This window comes from Dipodomys ordii, unplaced genomic scaffold, assembly GCF_000151885.1.
Source record: "Dipodomys ordii isolate 6190 unplaced genomic scaffold, Dord_2.0 Scaffold159, whole genome shotgun sequence".
Taxonomy (NCBI): Eukaryota; Metazoa; Chordata; class Mammalia; order Rodentia; family Heteromyidae; genus Dipodomys; species Dipodomys ordii.
The window spans coordinates 313938-333440 of NW_012267375.1; positions in this window are offsets into that span (position 1 = coordinate 313938).

A 19503-nucleotide genomic window follows, 5' to 3' on the forward strand; every position below is an offset into this window, starting at 1 on the left:
CTGGGGGAGCCCCGGGCCGGAAGAGAGGCCAAGGGAGACCGGAAGAGAGGCCCGGGAAGGCGGGGCCGGCCTGGGGGAGCCCCGGGCCGGAAGAGGGGCCAAGGGAGACCGGAAGAGAGGCCCGGGAAGGCGGGGCCGGCCTGGGGGAGCCCCGGGCCGGAAGAGGCCTCAGAGCAGAGAGGCCTGAGGAGAGCCGGCCTGCGGAAAGGCCTGTAGAGTCAGAGGGGCCCGCGGAGAGGTGGGGAGGCCCGCGGAGAGGTGGGGAGGCCCGCGGAGAGGTGGGGAGGCCCGCGGAGAGCAGAGAGGCCTGTGGGAAGGAGGAAAAACCTCCCCCGGAGGTTGCAGCTGCTTCTGGTTCTGAGGTCACCCTTGACGGTTGCAGCCCAACTGAAAACCCCTTTGTCACCTGTAGCTGTGCCGCCATGGATTTTCTCGCTTGCAGGGTATTACACTGGGACTCGTCCGGGCCAGGACCTGGCTCCCCAGCCGCAGCCTGGGTAGGAGCTGTGTGTCTGCCAGCGTGGTGGCGACTCGCAGAGGTTCTCTGCCTGTCCCGAATGCCCTGACAGGGCCAGGAGACCAGCTCTGACTGAGCAGATGGAAGCATTGTTTTTGGGCAGAGCATCCTAGCCTGTGTGTGCCCTGCCCAATGGCACCACCTGGATATCTGTGGAGCCCCGGGGTCTGGAGCAAGGGCCACAGTTAACACCAAGCCAGCCTGATGGGCATGCAATGCAAGTATGGAGCGAGGGCTGATTGTTACCCAGTCTGTCTGGCTCATGCTGACCTCAACGGGCACAAGGAGGCAAAGGATGGGACACAGCTGCAGCCCAGGCCACCTGGCTGGAAAAGCACCTGTGTCTCCAAAGGGGACCTGCACTCTCAAGGACACCAGTGATTTGGACAAGAAGGCCTGGGGTTTCTGTGTTGTCTTTTCAGAGAAGGTCGTGGCTGAGGATTGATTGTGGGAAGGATTGTTTCCTGTTAGGCTGGTGTTTGTGAACTCGGCAACAAATCCTTGCACTGTTTTCCAGGAAGTGCTTCTCTCCAAGGGCTTTTATGGTTTTTCCACAGGTCCGAGGAGCTGGTGGGTGTAGGGAGCCCATGGGCGCCCCTCAGTGCTCTTCATTCAGCATATGGACAAGGATGCATGTGTCTTGGCATTGCTCAGAGTGCTGCTGTGGGGCAGGGGGCTCACTGCACAGGAACTGGGCAGCATGGACACGGCAGATGTTATAGGCTCTGGCCTTGGAACTGTCCCTGTCTACCCAGGGGACATACAGTGATAGAGCATGAGTTCAGACAGGGTCATCTCTGCCCACCTGGAAGTCCACATGGCTCTTGGCAAGGCTATTCTTACACCCCTCCTTTGTCCCTCGGCAGTCACTTGTCCCTTTTACCCCAGCTGACCTCATGCCCTGTGCTTTGCCTGGTTTGCAGAGGGAACCCTTATGAGACTCCCAGGCTGCCGCTGAGGGTGAAGGCCCCTATCTGTAAACCACACAGGACATCTTTGGCACTGAGCCTGCATCCAGGCCCAGGCTTGCTCCACTCTTCCCCACAGAAACTTGCTGTGAATCGAGTCCAAGCTTGTGATCCAGACAGCTGGTTCCATGGTCTTTCCCAAACACAGCCATAAAATCAAGTAGAAATCTTCATAACCCAGGCCTGAAGACACTATGAAAGCCCACCCAGCTGTGAGCTCACATCACAGGTGGTGCCATACAGCCCAGGACCCCATGTTGAAACCAGCCTGAGCCTGTGGCTCATCACCACCCATACTAGGAGCGAGGCCCCAGCAGGAGCAGCGCCACCAGAGCCGGAGACACAACCATGAGTCGCCACTGCATGATGTCATTGTCCACCCCAAAGCTCTGCAGTCGCTAAGGCAGGTAAGAATGGCGTCTTGCTTCCCGGCTTAGCCATCAGCATCTCCTTGCTTGTCAGATGTAATCTACATAGGAAATATAGAAGCTTTGCCTGGCACCACACTGAAACACACCCACACATACGTACACAGGTGTGCATGCACATACATGTACCCCCACATACATACAAACACAGTTTCTAGTCCCCAGAGCTATTCACAGCGGGGCAAAGTGTGAACTCTTCCTTCTGTGTAGGAAGATGGTGATGTGTGCAAGATTCTAAAATTAGGCGAGTGTCTGGACCCTGGGGGCACAGAGTCTGGGCTCCCGCCACAGTGTCCTCCGCAGGGGAGGCCGGGAAAGATGGTCTGCACAAAGGCCAGGCAAGACAGGAGCACTGGCACAGCCATGGAAGGCGCCGCCTTTCCCGGCGCTGTGCTCGCCTCCACTCCTGCCCGTGACCCCCGGTCTGCGAGAGAGCATGCACTAGCCTGCCTAGCAGCGTACATACATTTTTCTAAGGAAAAGAAGCCAGGCCCACCAGGCTGTGTGTGTATAATCCTTATTCATATAATATTCTACAAAAGGCAACATTGCATTGATTGGGTGGTCCTAGGCTGGTGGGGTGGTGGAGTCAGTGTGGTCTTTTGGTTTCAATGTGACTCTCAGCCCTGGGTTTTGGTGAACTGAACCCCAGGACCACAGGCCTTTGACCCAGAGGCTTCTGTCCAGGGTCTGCCAGTCATTGGGACTGGCAGCTGCTTGGTTGGGCCCAGCCTGCCTGGGCCCGGTGGCTCTGCAGGGTCCTACACAAGGTCATACCAGAGTGGGGGCAGGGAGCTGGCCAGCCCTAGGGTCCTCCCACCTGGTGGCCAGGCAGGGACGGGAGTCCAGGTTTCCTGGACTGCCCTGGCAGCCTGGTCTCAGATCCCATGCTGGCCCCGTCCAGGCGCCAGTGCCAGCCTATCTCCCAAGGGGTCGGCCCCAGGCACCTCACAACCCAGCTGCTCAGACTCAGGGCTATTAATCCCAGCAGAAGTGAAGCTCAGGGTCAGATCCCCAGGCCTTTGCCCCGTACCCCACCCATGTGTCTCCAGACTCAGAGTGGCAGGGCAGCCAGCATGCGCTCGGAGCAGGCACAGCTGGCTGAGGCCAGGGGTCCTGCTGCAGTGGCTGAGTCAGCCTCATTCACCCAGAGGAGGGCTGGCCTTGCCCTCCCCCGCAGCCCCGCTGGCCCCTACCAGTCCTTGCCTGAGTCTGAGGATGCCACCTCCTCCCAGTGGCTTCAGGGCATGGAGTGTCATCTGATGTCTCTGCTTTCTCACTCAGCACCATGTCTGCAGCCTACCCTGTGCTCAATGTGCCAGTGCCTTGTGCCTTTTCATGGCTAGGTAATTTTTCATGGTAAGGGTAAGTCAGTTTTTCTGTAAATCTGTGCACTAGCCAGTGAATGGTTGGATTATTTTCAGTTTTTGGACATTATGGACAAGTATTTCTGTGGAAACATGTTTCTAATGACCTTGGTGGACACATGTTAAGGTACAGCAATGGTCAGTCTTTATTTTCTGTGTTTACTGTCACTTGGGAATTGAGTTACTGTCCAGTGTTGTCTCCGTTTAGGATCCTGTAGGGCAGAATTCTCAGATTCTCTCAAATTTTCCTTACAAACTGCATCTATTTGCATGTCATTTTATTTATATTTCTGTCTTTTACTTATTTTATTTTTGTTTATTTTTTTCTTATTTGTCAGTTGTGGGGTTTGAACTCAGGGTCTAGGTGCTGTCTCTTGAGCCTCTTTGTGCTCAAGACTAGTGCTCTACCACTTGAACCATAGCAGCACTTACAGTTTTTGAGTGGTTAATTGGAGAGAAGAGTCTTAATGGGGAATTTTTCTGCCTAGGCTGGCCTTAACTGTGATCCTCCTATCTTCTGCTTTCTGTGTAGCTAGGATGGCAGGTGTGAGCCACCGGTGCTCAGCTATTGGTTCCAATTTTGAGGGAAAGTTGCATTTGTTGTCCGTTTATCTTGGTGCTGCTGTCCCTCAGGCCTCACAGATTCTGATGAGAACTTAGCCATGACTATTATTGAGGATCCCTGTAGGTGGTGAACCCACCCCCCAATTGTTTTGTGGCAGTCCTGGGTCTTGAACTTAGGGACTGGTTGCCGTCCCTGAGATATTTCACTCAAGGCTAGCATTTTACCACTTGAGCCACAGCTTCACTTCCAGCTTTTTGGTGGTTAATTGGTGAATATAATCTCAGGCACTTTCATGCCCCAGATGGCTTTGAAATGAAATCCTTAGATCTCAGCCTCCTGAGGAGCTAGGATTATAGATGTGAGTCACCAGTGCCTGTCTTCATTGTGCAAGGTCCACCCTGGGAACGAGGGACAGACTCCTCCCTTCTCTCCATTGTGCAAGGCCCACCCTGGGAATGTGGGACAGACTTCTCCCTTCTTTTGGCTAAGTTTCTGCCCAGTCTTTTTGGAAAGGAAGAAGTGTGAGTGTGAGAGGTATGTGTGTGTGTGAATGTGAGTGTGTGAATGAGTATGAGTGTGTATGTTACTGGAGTCACAGTCCAGGCCTCACACATGCAATGTGTGCTCTGTGCTGATCTGGGTTCTGAACCGTCCTTACCTTACTCACTGGCTGTCACCGGTTGCTGGCTTGTTTTTCCTCAGATGTTCTGTCAGCGTGTCCCTGTGGATGGACATGTCCTCCGCAGGTGCTGCACTGTTTTCTCATCCTTCCTCCTGTGCCTGTCCCTGGCTGGAGCCTGCAGCTGGGAGGGTGGGCTGGCTGCGGGAGCCCCAGCCTCCTCCCCCGTGGGTCTGGCTTGGGCAGGCCTCTCAGGATGCTGCTGTCGGGAGGGACAATCTCCTCCACCCCCCTTTGCTGAGAGTTTATCAGAAGGGACGCTGCATCGTGTCAAGCGCGCTTCCCACAACTAGTGACATGTGACTGTTTTCCTTTTCACTTTGTGAGGGTGGCGGAGCTGAAGCGTATTGGCTGATTTCCAGCTGCGGTGGCCCTGGGGTCGGGGAAAAGTGTCCTGATGCGTTCTCTCTCCTTGTGCGTTGTGGGTGCAGTTACACTAACTTTTTTTTTTCTGGTCATGGGGCTTGAACTCAGGGCTAGCACTTGATCCATAGCGCCACTTCCGGCTCTTTTCTGAGTAGCTTATTGGGGATAAGAGTCGCATGGTCTTTCTTGCTTGGGCTGGCTTTGAACTACAATCCTCAGATCTCAGTCTCCGGAGTAGCTAGGACTGCAGATCTGTTTGTGGGGACACAGCCCAGCTGCCCTCACCGGAGCCCCCGGCCTGGATTTAGATGTGAGGGAAGGGCTCATGTTGGTAAAGCCGTGTGTGTGTGTGTGTGTGTGTGTGTGTGTGTGTGAGGGGGGGAGAGAGGGGGAGACTAAGAGCTGGACATGAGACCTGTGGTCTGGCCTTCTGCATGGCGCTCGGGTGGGCAGAATGCCTGTGGACAGCTGGGACCCGTGCTGTAGGGTTGGCGGGGAATGGGGCTGCTGGTTGCTGGCCTGCTAGAATTCTCTGGGGTATTTGGGTCGTGTGCATGGCTGTGGCCCTGAACTTCGTGAAGGTAGATTGGGAGGTACCCTCACAGAAGCTGCTGGAAGCAGGAGCCAGCATATTCAGGGAGGACGCTCCAGCCTGTAGCCCGTGGGGACCCTAGTCCCTGAGCCCTCGGCAAAGCAACTTCTTTGCTTCTTTGCTTACTCTCTGCATTGGCTCAGCCCATCTTCCAGAAGGAAGTCCTAGCTGTTCCCAGCACCCAGGGAGCAGCGTGGCAGCCCTGCCGGGACTCCTGCCTGGAGCAGGAGGAGCAGCCCCCGCCCCGGGCCCTGTGTGGCTCAGGGGGAAGCAGGGTGGCCGGAGCAGCAGGCAGGCAGCCTCGGGAGCCAGCGGGGGTTGCCATCAAATTAAATATTTCTATCCATTTGCTTGATGGGTATGAGGTTCAAGGAACTCAGACGTAAGCTTCCAGCCTTCCGAAAGTGAATTATTCATCAGGAAGCAGGCAAAGTGCCCCGGGATCGATTCTCCTCTTCAGAGGAGAATGGTTTTCCTGGAGGATCCCGGGCTGGCAGTGGGCCGGCGCGGCAGAGCCTCTGCAGAGGGGCCACGACAGAGGGGCTTTGAGCAGGACCCGAGCCTGCAGGGGTAGGGACCCGCCCTGGCGTGTGGGGGCCTGGGTGGAGGGGGAGGGCACACAGGGATTTCTGTGACAGATGTCACACTTCTGGGAGGGGCTGTCATCAGGGACCTGGGGCCCCTCTGCTGGACCTTAGCAGCCAGGGCTGAGGAGGCTGCTGGGAAGGGCAGCACAGGACAGGGGCCCTGGCTGGAGGAGGGACAGACATACCAGCAACGGCTCAGGGAGCTATGAGGAGCCGTGTGCCTGGGCTTGGGGTTGTGGGTCTGTCTGGAGTTTGTGGGCCTAGCGGGTAAGGGTGGGCCTCTGGGGGCTTTAGGAAGCCTCCTCTACCCCCAGTTCCCCAGAAGAGATCTACTGGGCAGTGGCCAGGGCCCTGGTGGACTGTGGCCCGCAGTCTGGGCATTCTGGCTGGGAGGACATTTGTCTCTGAGGTACCTGTGCGGCCGCAAGAGATGGAACACCTCTGACGCATCTACTCATAGTGCCGCCTCTTTATTTCGTTACTCGTGAACAGCCTGGCAGTGGAAGGCAGTGAGCCTGTTGGCATTCAGCCACCTAAGTAAACGCGCCCTGGTGCGCGTCTCCCTCAGCCCTTCCCCTGCCATCCACAGTGATGGCCTCGCCACAGGTCTCCTTTCTCTGGGCCACAAGCTTCCTCCCCTCACACCTGCCCGCTGAGCCGGCCGTGTGCAGCCTTCGTAACGTAGCTGCGGCCATGTTTTCGAATGATGACTACAGTGGCAGTGAGTACTGCGGTAGCCTGTTTCTTTCGCCTGTCTTCTGTCCACCTGGCAGCCTCCCTCCCAGACCTGCTGCCCCAGCCCTACACAAGCATGTGTGAGTCAGGCTGGGGACCAGGGTGTTCCTGTGACCTGAGCCAAGTCCCCCTGTCCCCTCCCTGGGCCCGTCCCCCATCTCCTTCTCACCCCCTGCCTCTGTTGAAATGCTGGAGAGCTTGCCGTCCCTGTGGGCCACCTTGTGGGGTGACAGTCACCACTAAAGACTCAAAGAGACCTGTCTCCAAGAAAGGCAGAGGAGCACATGGGCCCAGAGTTAGTTGTCCTCAGGAAAGCAGAGCAAGACTTCAGTGGGTGGACGCTCATGGGGGCAGCTACTAAAAGCCAGAGATGGTGTGTGTTGGCGAGGATGTGGGGACCCCCGGCCCTTGTTTCTGAGCTGGGGTGTGGATGGTGCAGCGTGGCCAAAGGCTGGCTTAAGCTAGAATTACCACATGATCCAGCCGCCTCCCGGGGGTGCACCCAGCATTGCCCGCGAGGAAGCAGTCGGAGGCCCACTGGCCGGCGAGTGGATGGGCTCAATGTGCAACTTCCTGTGACAGGTGTCATCAGCCCTAAAGGGGCTGAAATTCTGACATACCACAGGGTGGGGGTTTTTCCCTTTGGTCGTGGGGCTTGAACTCGGGGCCTGGGTGTTGTCCCTGAGCTTTTTTAGTGCTCTACCACTTTGAACCACAAAGACACTTCCAGTTTTCTGGTGGTTTCTTGGATAAGAGTCTCATAGACTTTCCTGACTGGGCTGGCTTCAAACTGTGATCCTCAGTTCTCAGCCTCCTGAGTAGCTGGGATTCCACGTATGAGCCTCTGGCGCCCGGCTCCAGTGTGGCTCTTGAGGACAAGATGCTCAGTGAGACTAACTAGTCACACGAGTAAGAGAGCCCTAACTCCACTTATGGGAGGTCCCCATTCCTGCTTCACAGAAGTGAGAAGTGCGATGGGTAGGGAGGGGCTTGGAGGCATGGCTCCGTCGGGAGACACTAGCCAATGAGCAAAAGGGCCAGGCACCAAGCTCTAGTCACAGACTTGTACCTAAAAAATAAAAAAAGGAAAGGTGGGTAGGGGGGTGCTAGGGTGTGGGTGAGGGGACCTGGGGTGGAGGGTGGGGATAGGGCCCGGGACAGGGAGGAGTTGGTGTTTAGTGAATGTAGAGTTTGCTGTGATGGTCATACAGCATCACACATTTATTTATTTTTGTGTTGGTACTCAGGCTTGAACTCAGGGTCTGGGCTCTGTCCTTCAGCTTTTTCACTCAAGTCTGGCCCTATACTACTTGAGCTACAGCACCACTAATGGCTTTTTGCTGGTTAATCAATGTAAAAGTCTTACAGACTTGCCTGCCCTGGCTGGCTTTGAACCTTGATCCTCAGATCTAAGTCTCTTGAGTAGCTAGGAGTACAGGAGTAGCTAGGATTACAGCTTATAGCTTATCAAATGTATTTAATATTATTGGACCATATACGTAAAACGATTAAGGTTATAAATTTTGTGCTGTGTGCCTTTTATCACTACAATGAATCAGACACAATTAAAGAAGCTCAGCGGTAAGCGTGGGTAGCATGGCTGTGGCAGCTGAGGACTGTCTGACTGGGCCCTGAGGCCAGTCTCCCATGTGGCAGTTACATCTACCAGTGGACACTGGCCCGCTTGAGTGCACTGTATGGCCAGGCCGCCCAGGGGGAGGGGCTAATCTACGGGTACCAACAAGTGGGTTGTTGTGAATGCAGAGCAAGGGGGGGGTCCCCGGCCTCACGGGGCTGCTCTGTGGACCGTGCCTGGCTTAAACCATGGGGGATGGGCATGTCCTGCCTGGGCTCAGGCTCACCACAGCCCTCCTCAACCATCCATCCATGCAGCCCTGCCTGGGAGCATCCATCGTCTACCTGCCTGCCCACCCACCCACCCATTTACCCACCCACCCACCCACCCATCCATTTACCCACCCACCCACACAACCATCCACCCACCACCCACCTACCCATCTACCCATCCATTCACCCACCCACCCACACAACCATCTACCCACCAACCCACCTACCCATCTACCCATCCACCATCCACCCACCCACCCACACTGTCCTGCTCAGGAGGTTGTGAGGTACTGCTGGCCTGGGTGGTGGTCTGGGGGTGAGGTCTTTGTGCTCTGCTGGCCTCCCACTGTCCCCGCAGGTCCCTGGACCCCGACCTGGCAGGGGGCCTTTCCTTCTGTGTGCCTCTCTCCCTCATGGTGGAGCTACCCAGTATGGCTGCCTCTGTACCTTCCCTGCCTACCTCTGGCTGTGTGGGAGCCTCCTGATGGCAGGAGAGACCTCTAAGAGGCAGCACACAGCCCTGTGCTAAGATCCAAAGTCTAGTTGTTGCTAGGCTCTGCCATTCCTGGTTATGCCCCAACCCACTGTCTGTCCCCTAATCTTTTCTTCTGGAAAATAATCCTGCCCACCCTGACTCCAAAACCCTATATAAGCTCCCCAACCCTGATTTCCCCTCAGCCTTGGACTAGCCTGGCCCCTTCCCTCCGGATGGAAGGTGCCCTTGATCTGGCCAATCAACACGCTCTGCCCCTAGACTTCCACTGTGACTTGGCTGGCCCCAGCCAATGAGCTTTATCACCGAGACTTCCGGGGGACTCCCAGAGAAAGGGCGCTTCTCTCACCAAATTGCCCAGAAAGCCACCATAGCCAGGAGGAGTAGAGAAGTGGTCACTCGGCCTAAGACATGGGGTCCCTAAAATGACAGCTTTGATTGCTCTAGTGGCTGTCAGGGGTCTGCCTCTGACATGAGGTTCCCGGGGACTCCATGTGGCCATGGGTACATGGCTTGACCATTGGGGTGAGGGCATAGAAACCACCCCTCTAAGCCTCAGCACACCCACACGAAGACGCGTGGCGCTGGCAGAAGCAAGTGGCCAGACAGTTTCAAATCAAGTGATAGAAAACTGAGAAATCAGAATCAGGTGCTGCAGCCTTGGAGCTCAACGGCCCAGCAAAGCTTCATGAAGCTGCCATAGGCCACAGGGCCTGCAGCACTGCCCGCGGCTGCCACAGGTCAGAGTCCTCAACACATACACAGATGCATGCACACACACATTCACACTCATATATACAGTCAGACTTGCATGCATGCACACATACACATGCACACACAGGCATGTGTATGCATGCACATGGACACACATGCACACACATACACACACAGGTGCACATGCATGCACACACATAACATGCACATGCTTACTCACACAGCCGAGCCTACCTCACAGCAGAAACTCCACTCCACCTCCAGTTTGGGAATGTCTCCACAGGAGACAGTCAGTCAATACTTCAGGATCTCTGGGCCAGAGAGTCCCACTGCCACCCTGCCCCACGCTCTGTGAAAGCTGCCACAGACGGTGTGTGGGTGAGGAGGGCGTGCAGAGGCCAGGAAAACAGAGCAGAAATGCAGGTTTCACACCCCTCCCCAGGGTGGTCTGGATGGCGATGTCTGGTCTCTTATCGTGTCTCATGTGGCCTTTGTGGCCACCCTCTGATCTTTCCCAGGCTCAAAGCCCCTCCCTCTTCCCAGAGACTATGTCTGGAAGACAAGGCAAGGGCCTGGCTCCAGGCTGGGGCTGTGAGTGCTGACGGACAAGGCAGAGGTTGTGGCCAGAGGATGGGTCCCTAGCCTTTGCCTGCTTGTCCTCTGTGGCACACCTCAGTGTGGCAGCATGTGTGTCCATGTCCTGTGGCAGGGCTGAGGCCACAGCAATCACAGACCTCTAGGATAAACTTACATTTGCTGAGAATGAAAAAATACAACACACTTGCTCTCTGATCATGACTGTGGCCCAGGGTTCCCATCAGGCCCAGAGCCCAGGGACAGGCTTCCAGGGCTGGCAGCGGAGCGGAGGCCTGACTGCCACACCAAAGAAAGAGGAGCCTGCGAACACAAAGGGGAGACGCAGCCAGCGAGTCCTAGCTCGCTCGGCCTCATGGCGGCAGGGCTTGCCTTCCTGTCCGAGCTGTAGGCCGCCCCTCCTTACCATCCAGTGTCTTGCCTTCCTGTCCGGGCTGTAGGCCGCCCCTCCTTACCATCCAGTGTCTTGCCTTCCTGTCCGGGCTGTAGGCCGCCCCTCCTTGCCATCCAGTGTCTTGCCTTCCTGTCCGGGCTGTAGGCCGCCCCTCCTTACCATCCAGTGTCTTGCCTTCCTGTCCGGGCTGTAGGCCGCCCCTCCTTGCCATCCAGTGTCTTGCCTTCCTGTCCGGGCTGTAGGCCGCCCCTCATTACCGTCCAGTGTCTTGCCTTCCTGTCCGGGCTGTCGGGCTGTAGGCCGCCCCTCCTTACCATCCAGTGTCTTGCCTTCCTGTCCGGGCTGTAGGCCGCCCCTCCTTACCGTCCAGTGTCTTGCCTTCCTGTCCGGGCTGTAGGCCGCCCCTCCTTACCATCCAGTGTCTTGCCGCCTCCTGACCCGCTTCTCGCACGCCGACTTTCGTCACACCACAGCATCCCTAGCAGCCGCAGGAAGGTGGTCAAAAAGAAAAGAACAGAAAGTCACAGCAAGTGCCCCGCGTCCACTGAATCCTGGGATAGTGGGCCCTCAGGACGCAGGGCACATGGGCCCCACTGTACAGCGTCCCTGTCCCCCATGTCCACCGTGCCTGGAGCAGTGGCCCTCCGCCCGAGTGGATCTGTGTCTCGGCCTCTGTGAACCAGCAGGGAAGGAAAGGGACCTGAGGGGTGGGCATGTGGCCCTGTGCTCATGGAGGCAGCGTGGAGTCCGTGGCTGGTTGACACCCCCAGGCAGGCTGGTGTCCAGGTGTGGTGGTCAGCACCTACAGTTGGCCAGCACAGGGCGGATGCTCTGCAGAGGGGCCTGGAGCTGGGTGTCTTCACGGTGTTGCTGCCCAGCCCCTCTGAGTGGACCGTCCGAGCCTGTGCTGGCCTCTGGACCCGCTGAATGAGGAGCCAGCTGGGCCGGCTCAGTGCTTACCACAGCCTGCTTTGTCTGGGCTAATGAGGCCCCTGATTGCTCACAGCATGGCCGAGTGTGACATCGCTGGCAGACAAACGAGGCCTTCAGTGACCCCGCCATCGCCTCCTCCTGTACCCCGCTCCACCAGGCCGAACCCCACTGTCCCCAACCCTGGGCAGATGAGTGCCTCCCGGGGCCTCCAGCCTCCCTCTCACCCCACTGGTCCTGATGGACTGCTGTCGGACACAGAGGTTCCCCCGGGCCCCACCAACCTCCCTGCCACCTGGCACAGGGGCTCTTCAAGGCAGATGCGCAGCCTGGCATCTGCGACTCCTCTGCAGCAGCGTCAGTGCCCAGAGCGGCCTCCATGGCGACGTTGGCAAGCTCCTCCAGGTCGTGTGGTGTACGTGGTGGGGCTCGTGTTCACAAGCTGCTCAGAATCACAGAAGGTGCCCCCCAAAGCCCTGCAGGGGTGGAGCTGGCGCGGTGAGGGCGGGAGGCAGCCCCAGGCCTCCCCGGGGCTGCAGATGGCGCAGCACTGGCTTGACCTGTGCGGGGACGGGGCCTGGCCGGGAGGGCGCACGGCAGGAGGACGCAAAGAAAAGCCACGTTGCTCCCGCCCCGCCCGCCCGCCCGCCCGTCCAGTGCACGCCCAGCGCGTGCCCCCGTGCAGGAGCTGTTCACCGACGCATCCTGAGTCATCTACATGCTGCCTGGACAGCATGTGGCTGCTGAAGGAAGAGGCTCCGAAGCCTGGAAAAGAGCTTCCCGGGAACCCACCGGAGGACCGGGACCAGGGCTTTGCTGCCTGGGACCCTGGCAGCGTGGAGCCTGAGCACCATGTTGAGGCAGGGTCCAGGTCTGTTGGACCTGGAGGAATGGGGGTATCCCAGGCTCTCCACAGGCTTGCCACCAGGGATGTGGGGACAGTCCGGCTTGGTGGTGGCTCAGCCTCTGTTGACCCGTGCCCCGGGGCCTCGGCTCAGTCGGGGTGGAGGCTGGTTGAGAACCCATAGGTCCCCCACCCCAGGGCTCTCCTGGCTTTGGGGGGTGGCGGACGCCACCCTGCCTGCCGAGGCATACTGGCACCAGCCTTCGTCTGGTGATCATTTTCCAGCTCCTGGCTCAGAAAGTAGGTCGCGCTGGACCGGGAGGGCCTGGCCCCCGAGGCTGCTGAGAGCCTCTGGGAACGACCGGCTGTGGGCTTGGAAGCTTTGATTTTCTGACTCAAATGTGTATTTATAGCAGAAGAGACGTCCAAGGACGCGCTCTCCTCTGTGGAGCGAGCAGCAGCCACCAGGCCCCCAGCACGGCGGGAGCCAGTGCGGCCCAGCCGCCCCTTCTGCTCTGTGCCCATTCGGCTCAGAGGCCATGCCCAAGGGAACGGAAGAAGGGCTCAGGAATGGGGCCACCTGAAGAACAGGGGAGCCAGGTGGGCAAGGGCACTCTGTCTGTGTGCAGCCGCGGCACCAAGGCTGGTCAGGCACCACAGCACAGGGAAGGCAGCAGCACAGCACAGGAGAGGGGAGACAGCAGCACAGCACAGGGGAGACAGCAGCACAGCACAGCACAGGGGAGACAGCAGCACAGCACAGCACAGCACAGTACAGGGGAGACAGCAGCACAGCACAGCACAGCACAGTACAGGGGAGACAGCAGCACAGCACAGCACAGCACAGGGGAGACAGCAGCACAGCACAGCACAGGGGAGACAGCAGCACAGCACAGCACAGCACAGGGGAGACAGCAGCACAGCACAGCACAGCACAGGGGAGACAGCAGCACAGCACAGCACAGGGGAGACAGCAGCACAGCACAGCACAGGGGAAACAGCAGCACAGCACAGGAGAGACAGCAGCACAGCACAGGGGAGACAGCAGCACAGCACAGGAGAGACAGCAGCACAGCACAGGGGAGACAGCATCACAGCACAGCACAGGAGAGACAGCAGCACAGCACAGCACAGCACAGCACAGGGGAGACAGCAGCACAGCACAGCACAGCACAGCACAGGGGAGACAGCAGCACAGCACAGGAGAGACAGCAGCACAGCACAGCACAGCACAGGGGAGACAGCAGCACAGCACAGCACAGGGGAGACAGCAGCACAGCACAGGAGAGACAGCAGCACAGCACAGCACAGGAGAGACAGCAGCACAGCACAGCACAGGAGAGACAGCAGCACAGCACAGCACAGGGAAGGCAGCAGCACAGCACAGGGGAGACAGCAGCACAGCACAGCAGCACCCAGCGCTCCTTGGCCTGCAGGCCTGGCCCACCACACTTGCACCCCCATTTGTTCTGGACAGCGGTGCCCGGGCAGGGCTGGTCTTGGGCCCTGTGTCCGCAGCACTCTGAGTGGCTTGGCCCACAGGGGAGACAGACAGGAGTGGATGAGGTCGGGTAAGGGAACTCTGTCTGAACCCAGCATCTCAGCATCGTTTCCACAGGGATCTCACGAGGCCCCTTTTCATGGACCCCACACTTCCTCCATGCCTGCATCAGCAAGGGAGGCGCCCGGGTGGCGGGCACAGACAGGCAGGGGTGCAGGGGTGACGGGCACAGAGAGGCAGGGATGCCGGGGTGATGAGCACAGAGAGGCAGGGGTGCAGGGGTGATGAGCACAGAGAGGCAGGGGTGCCGGGGTGATGAGCACAGAGAGGCAGGGGTGCAGGGGTGATGGGCACAGAGAGGCAGGGGTGCCCGGGTGATGGGCACAGAGAGGCAGGGGTGCCGGGGTGATGAGCACAGAGAGGCAGGAGTGCTGGGATGATGGGCACAGAGAGGCAGGGGTGCTGGGGTGATGAGCACAGAGAGGCAGGTGTGCCTGGGTGATGAGCACAGAGAGGCAGGGGTGCTGGGGTGATGAGCACAGAGAGGCAGGGGTGCCGGGGTGATGAGCACAGAGAGGCAGGAGTGCTGGGATGATGGGCACAGAGAGGCAGGGGTGCTGGGGTGATGGGCACAGAGAGGCAGGGGTGCTGGGGTGATGAGCACAGAGAGGCAGGGGTACAGTGGTGATGAGCACAGAGAGGCAGGGGTGCTGAGGTGATGAGCACAGAGAAGCAGGGGTACAGTGGTGATGAGCACAGAGAAGCAGGGGTGCCGGGGTGATGAGCACAGAGAGGCAGGGGTGCCTGGGTGATGAGCACAGAGAGGCAGGGGTACAGGGGTGATGGGCACAGAGAGGTAGGGGTGCTGGGGTGATGAGCACAGAGAGGCAGGGGTGCTGAGGTGATGAGCACAGAGAGGCAGGGGTGCCTGGGTGATGAGCACAGAGAGGCAGGGGTACAGGGGTGATGGGCACAGAGAGGCAGGGGTGCCGGGGTGGCGGGCACAGCGAGGCTGGGGTGCTGGGGTGATGAGCACAGAGAGGCAGGGGTGCTGGGGTGATGAGCACAGAGAGGCAGGGGTGCCGGGGTGGCGGGCACAGCGAGGCTGGGGTGCTGGGGTGATGAGCACAGAGAGGCAGGGGTTCCGGGGTGATGAGCACAGAGAGGCAGGGGTGCCGGGGTGGCGGGCACAGCGAGGCAGGGGTGCCTAGTACCTTCGTGTCGGTGCTTATTCTGCTGCTGCCCGTTCTGCGCTGCTGTGGCTGGCAGGGCACACAGAGGTGCCTCGCTCCCAACCCCAGGGCAGGCAGGCGGGTTCCTGTCACTTTGCCCGCACTGAGGGCACACCACAGGGTCAGGCCCAGAGGCCCGGCTCCCAACTGCCCCTCGCAGCCCTGCCCGCACAGTGGGGGCCCCTGTTCCAGGCTCAGCCACAGAGACCCTCACCAATGTCGGGGCTCTCAACGCCGCCTGGGACTGACGGCGGCAGCAGTGCTGTGTCTCAGAGTTCGGGTCAGCTCAGGCTCCAGAGGTGACACTGGCTGCCTGCGTCTGAGGATGCCCTGCGCCCTGAGCCATGGTGCTGGCTGTAGGGCAGGACGGGAGTTTGCAAGGCCAGGCGCCCTGGCCGCCGCCTGGTGGGCACGCTCTGCCCACCGTCGCGCTGCAGCTCAGAAGAGTGGCCGCAGCCGCAGCCTTAGCCAGGCTGCCATGTCTTAGGGGATGTCAGCTCTCATGCTTATTTTTAGGGTCAGGAATGCGACGCCTGAGTGTATTTGAGTGTTTCAAGAGGGTCCAACTCTAAGCTAGGGCTAGGCCCTGACCCCGTGCCAGCCCCGGGGCATTGTGCCTGCGGCGGGGCTGTGGCAGGCTGGACGTGCAAGCTGCGCTTGGCCTATGGGGAGACTCAAGGCCAAGTCTCAGCCAGGGAAAGCCAGGCCGATCCACAAAACCCACAACACGCAAGGCCAGCGAGGGGCCAGGGTCTCTGCCGCCCCTGCAAAGGCAGGGACCCCCTCCTGCCCAACAGGAAGCTGGGCACTCAGCAGGCCAGCCTGCCACAGCCGTGACCTCAGACGGTGCCTCCAGACCTGGCCCTGTGAGGAGCCCAGCCTGGGTGGTCACCAAGTTGTGGTAAGGGCCTTGCTTGCGTAGTGACAGTGGAACACTGGACAGAACCGAGTGGGGCTCCGCGGGAGCCCCTGCTCCCAACTGCTGCCCAGCCACCAATGGCCCCAATGGCCACCAGACCGTGCCCCGGCAGCCGCCCAGCCACATCCCACGAGAGGGACTCTGGTGGCTTGTGTGCGCTTGGCGTGTGTTGTGCCCTTTGAGAGCTTGCTGTCTGGGAGGTGGAGCGCCTGCCCCTGTCTGGGCACTGGAGGTGGAGCGCCTGCCCCTGTCTGGTGCGGGCCTGGGGGAGGCGGGGCCTTGGTCCAGGATCTGCACACGTTGTGCATCAGGACCCTCCTTGCTCGCAGACAGAGCTGCACCTCTGTTTCTCAGGATGTCCGTAACAGCCCACAGCTGGCTCCCAGGAGCCTGTCCGGGGCCTCTTCAGCCTGTCTGTGAAGGAGTCCTGAGAGTCCCCACCCAGTCCTCACCCGACCCTGGCTCCATGCACTCCAGGCAGCCAGTACTGTGGGCACCAGGAACGGAGCACAGCTGGGAAGCTCAGGGAACAGTGCTCTGGCACCACTGCGCACTGGCTGCCCGGGCTGCAGAGAGGAAAGGCCGGGCAGTGTGCTCAGAAGTCGGGGCGGGGGGCCCGGAGGCCAGAGGCGATGTCGGCAAGGGCTGAGCAACAGGCAGGCCTTGAGTAGCCAGGATGCTTTCGCACCTGCTGCGGCCCAGCGAGGAGGCTCTGCAGGGTCACAGGTCTGGGCCGTGCCTGGCTCTGGGTTTGCCAGGACCCTAGGGACCAGCACCTGCTGGTGGGGTGCGTGAGCCAGGAGAGGGGCCAGAAAGGTTCCTCAGGGCTTGGCATGAGCTGTGGTGTGGCCACCATCAAGCCCCCGCCCAGGAGGGCGGATCCTCGGGTGCAGGTGCCCAGTCCGGACAGCAGTGGGCCCAGTGGCTTCAGAAAGGCAGGAGTCCACGGTGACGGGTCCAGGCTAAGGCCGCCCTGTCCTTCAGGTCTGCCCTGGACCTTGCTGTCCAGCCTCTCCAGGGATGGAATCCCTGGGGAGGAGCACAAAAGAGTTTGGAGGAGGCAACTCAACCCAGGGCCCAGCTGGACAGCCTAGCCTCCACACCCTGGGGGGAGGCCTGCCTGGACTTCACCGCATGGCCAGCCATGGCCAGCCATGGCAGCTGTTCACATAGAAATGTGAACAGGGGCCAAGCACGAGTCTGAAGTTCAGGGTGGATTCGGGGCCGGGTGGAGAACAGGGCAGTGCTGACGGAGTCTGAGGCACTGCCCTGGCTGTGGGGTTTCTGTGCACTCTCCCATGGCTCTTCAGTGAGAGCTGAATTTGGTGGCCAGCAGGCTTGTCTAGAGAGGTCTGCAGGCTGCCACCCACAGCAGAAACCCCGCCACAGTGGAGACCTGGCCACAGTGGACACCCAACCATGATACCTATACCCATACCAATAGCTCTTCCCTGGAGGATGCCTGAGTCCTTTGCCCAGCTGTGTCTTACTGTCGTCGTTTTAATATTTTCAGCAACGCTGTTGTCTGTGTGTCTGTCTCGCATCCCTCTCCACACAGATTGACACCCCCAGGCTGTTTCTTCTGGACAGTCAGGCCTTCATGCTCTGGTACCCAGCAGAGGCGGGCATGGGAAAGGGCTTATTTTTTGCAATTGAGCTAAAAGATAAATTAGTGGCTGAATGCCAGTGTCTTATGCTTGTAATCCTAGCTACTGAGGGGGCTGAGATCTGAGGGTTATGGTTCAAAACCAGCCCAGGCAGGAAAGTCTACAATACTCAGTCTCCAAAATAATGAGCAAAAGTCAGGGTTGGGGGTATGGCTCAAGTGGTGGAGTGCCAGCTGAGCAAGCAAGCCGAGCAAACTCAAGGCTCTGAGTTCAAGCCCCAGCACAACCAAAACAAACAAACAAAAAAGATTAATTAGCACCAGGCTCTGCCATAGCTTGAAACCCAGGCTTCTTGGGAGGTGGAGATGGGAGACTCTTGGTGTAAGATGTGATCAAAGGCTATGGTCAAATGTGTGAAAAATAATTAAAGCACAAGGCCTGGGGGCATGGCTGCAGTGGTAAAGCATCTGTCCAATGAGCTTAGGCCTTGCCTTCACTCCCAGGATCATAAGCAACAGAAGCAGTACTGTTCCTGCGATGGTTAGAATGCACGCTGAGCCTGGTCTTAAACTGGCCACCGGCACTTGCTAAGACGGTACGCGCAGAGGGGGTGAGCTGGGGCCGCCACCTCGTGAGGGGAAGGCTGTGTGCGCGGGGTTTCCTCTCTCAAGTCCTTGCCTGTACGAGCCACAGCACATCGCCGTGGTTCCTAACTGGCCAGGTCACTTGCGTTCTCTTACAGCAGCAGAAACTCTCAATCTAAGGTGCCCAGGGGAGTTAGGGCTGGAGCTAATGTCCACCAGACACACCTTTGAGCCCAGCTCATGGCTGAGTCCAGAGACATTTTCTAAAGATTTCCAGTCATGCGGGAAAGGACAGGAAGCACGGAGGGTTCACCTGGGCACCTAAACATGGCCTCATTATAGGTCCAGAAGAGGAAACAAAATCTGGAGGGAAGAAACACTAAAAGAGTCCATGGGGGCTGGGAAGGTGGCTCCGTGGTAGAGCGCTTGCCTTGCGTGCCTGAGGCCCTGGGTTCCATTCCTCAGCACCACATAAGCAGAACTAGCTAGCTGGAAGTGGTGCTGTGACTCGAGCGGTAGAGCGCTAGCCTTGAGCTGAAGAGCTGAGGGCAGCGCCCAGGCCCAGAGTTCAGGCCCCACAACCACCACCACCAACAACAACAAATCCACAGAAGAAAACCCCTTGTGTGAAGAGTGAGGTGGAGCACAAAGGGACCCCAGTGCCGTGAAGAGGGCGGTGGTGGAGCGCCCGCCTGCGAGTGCCAGGCCCAGCAGGGCCACTGGCCACTGCAGTCAGGAGAGTCACACTGGCCGTTGACTTCTCACTGGAGCCCTGATGTTAGGTGCTGAGCTCAGGTCCTGGATTCTATGCCAGGCCGGCTGGCCGAGCCAGGAACACGTGCACATATGTGGGAGCTTGGGACATGAGCCTCCTATCTGACTTGGAATAAAATTTGAGAGAGAAGATGTTGGTCCTGAGGGGAAATGGCTTACTATGAGACTGGCACGTAGATCATGCCTGTAATGCAAGCCACTTGAGGGGCAGAGGGTGGAAGGTCTCTGGTGTGAAGCCAGGCTGGGCAAAACGTTTGGAAGACCC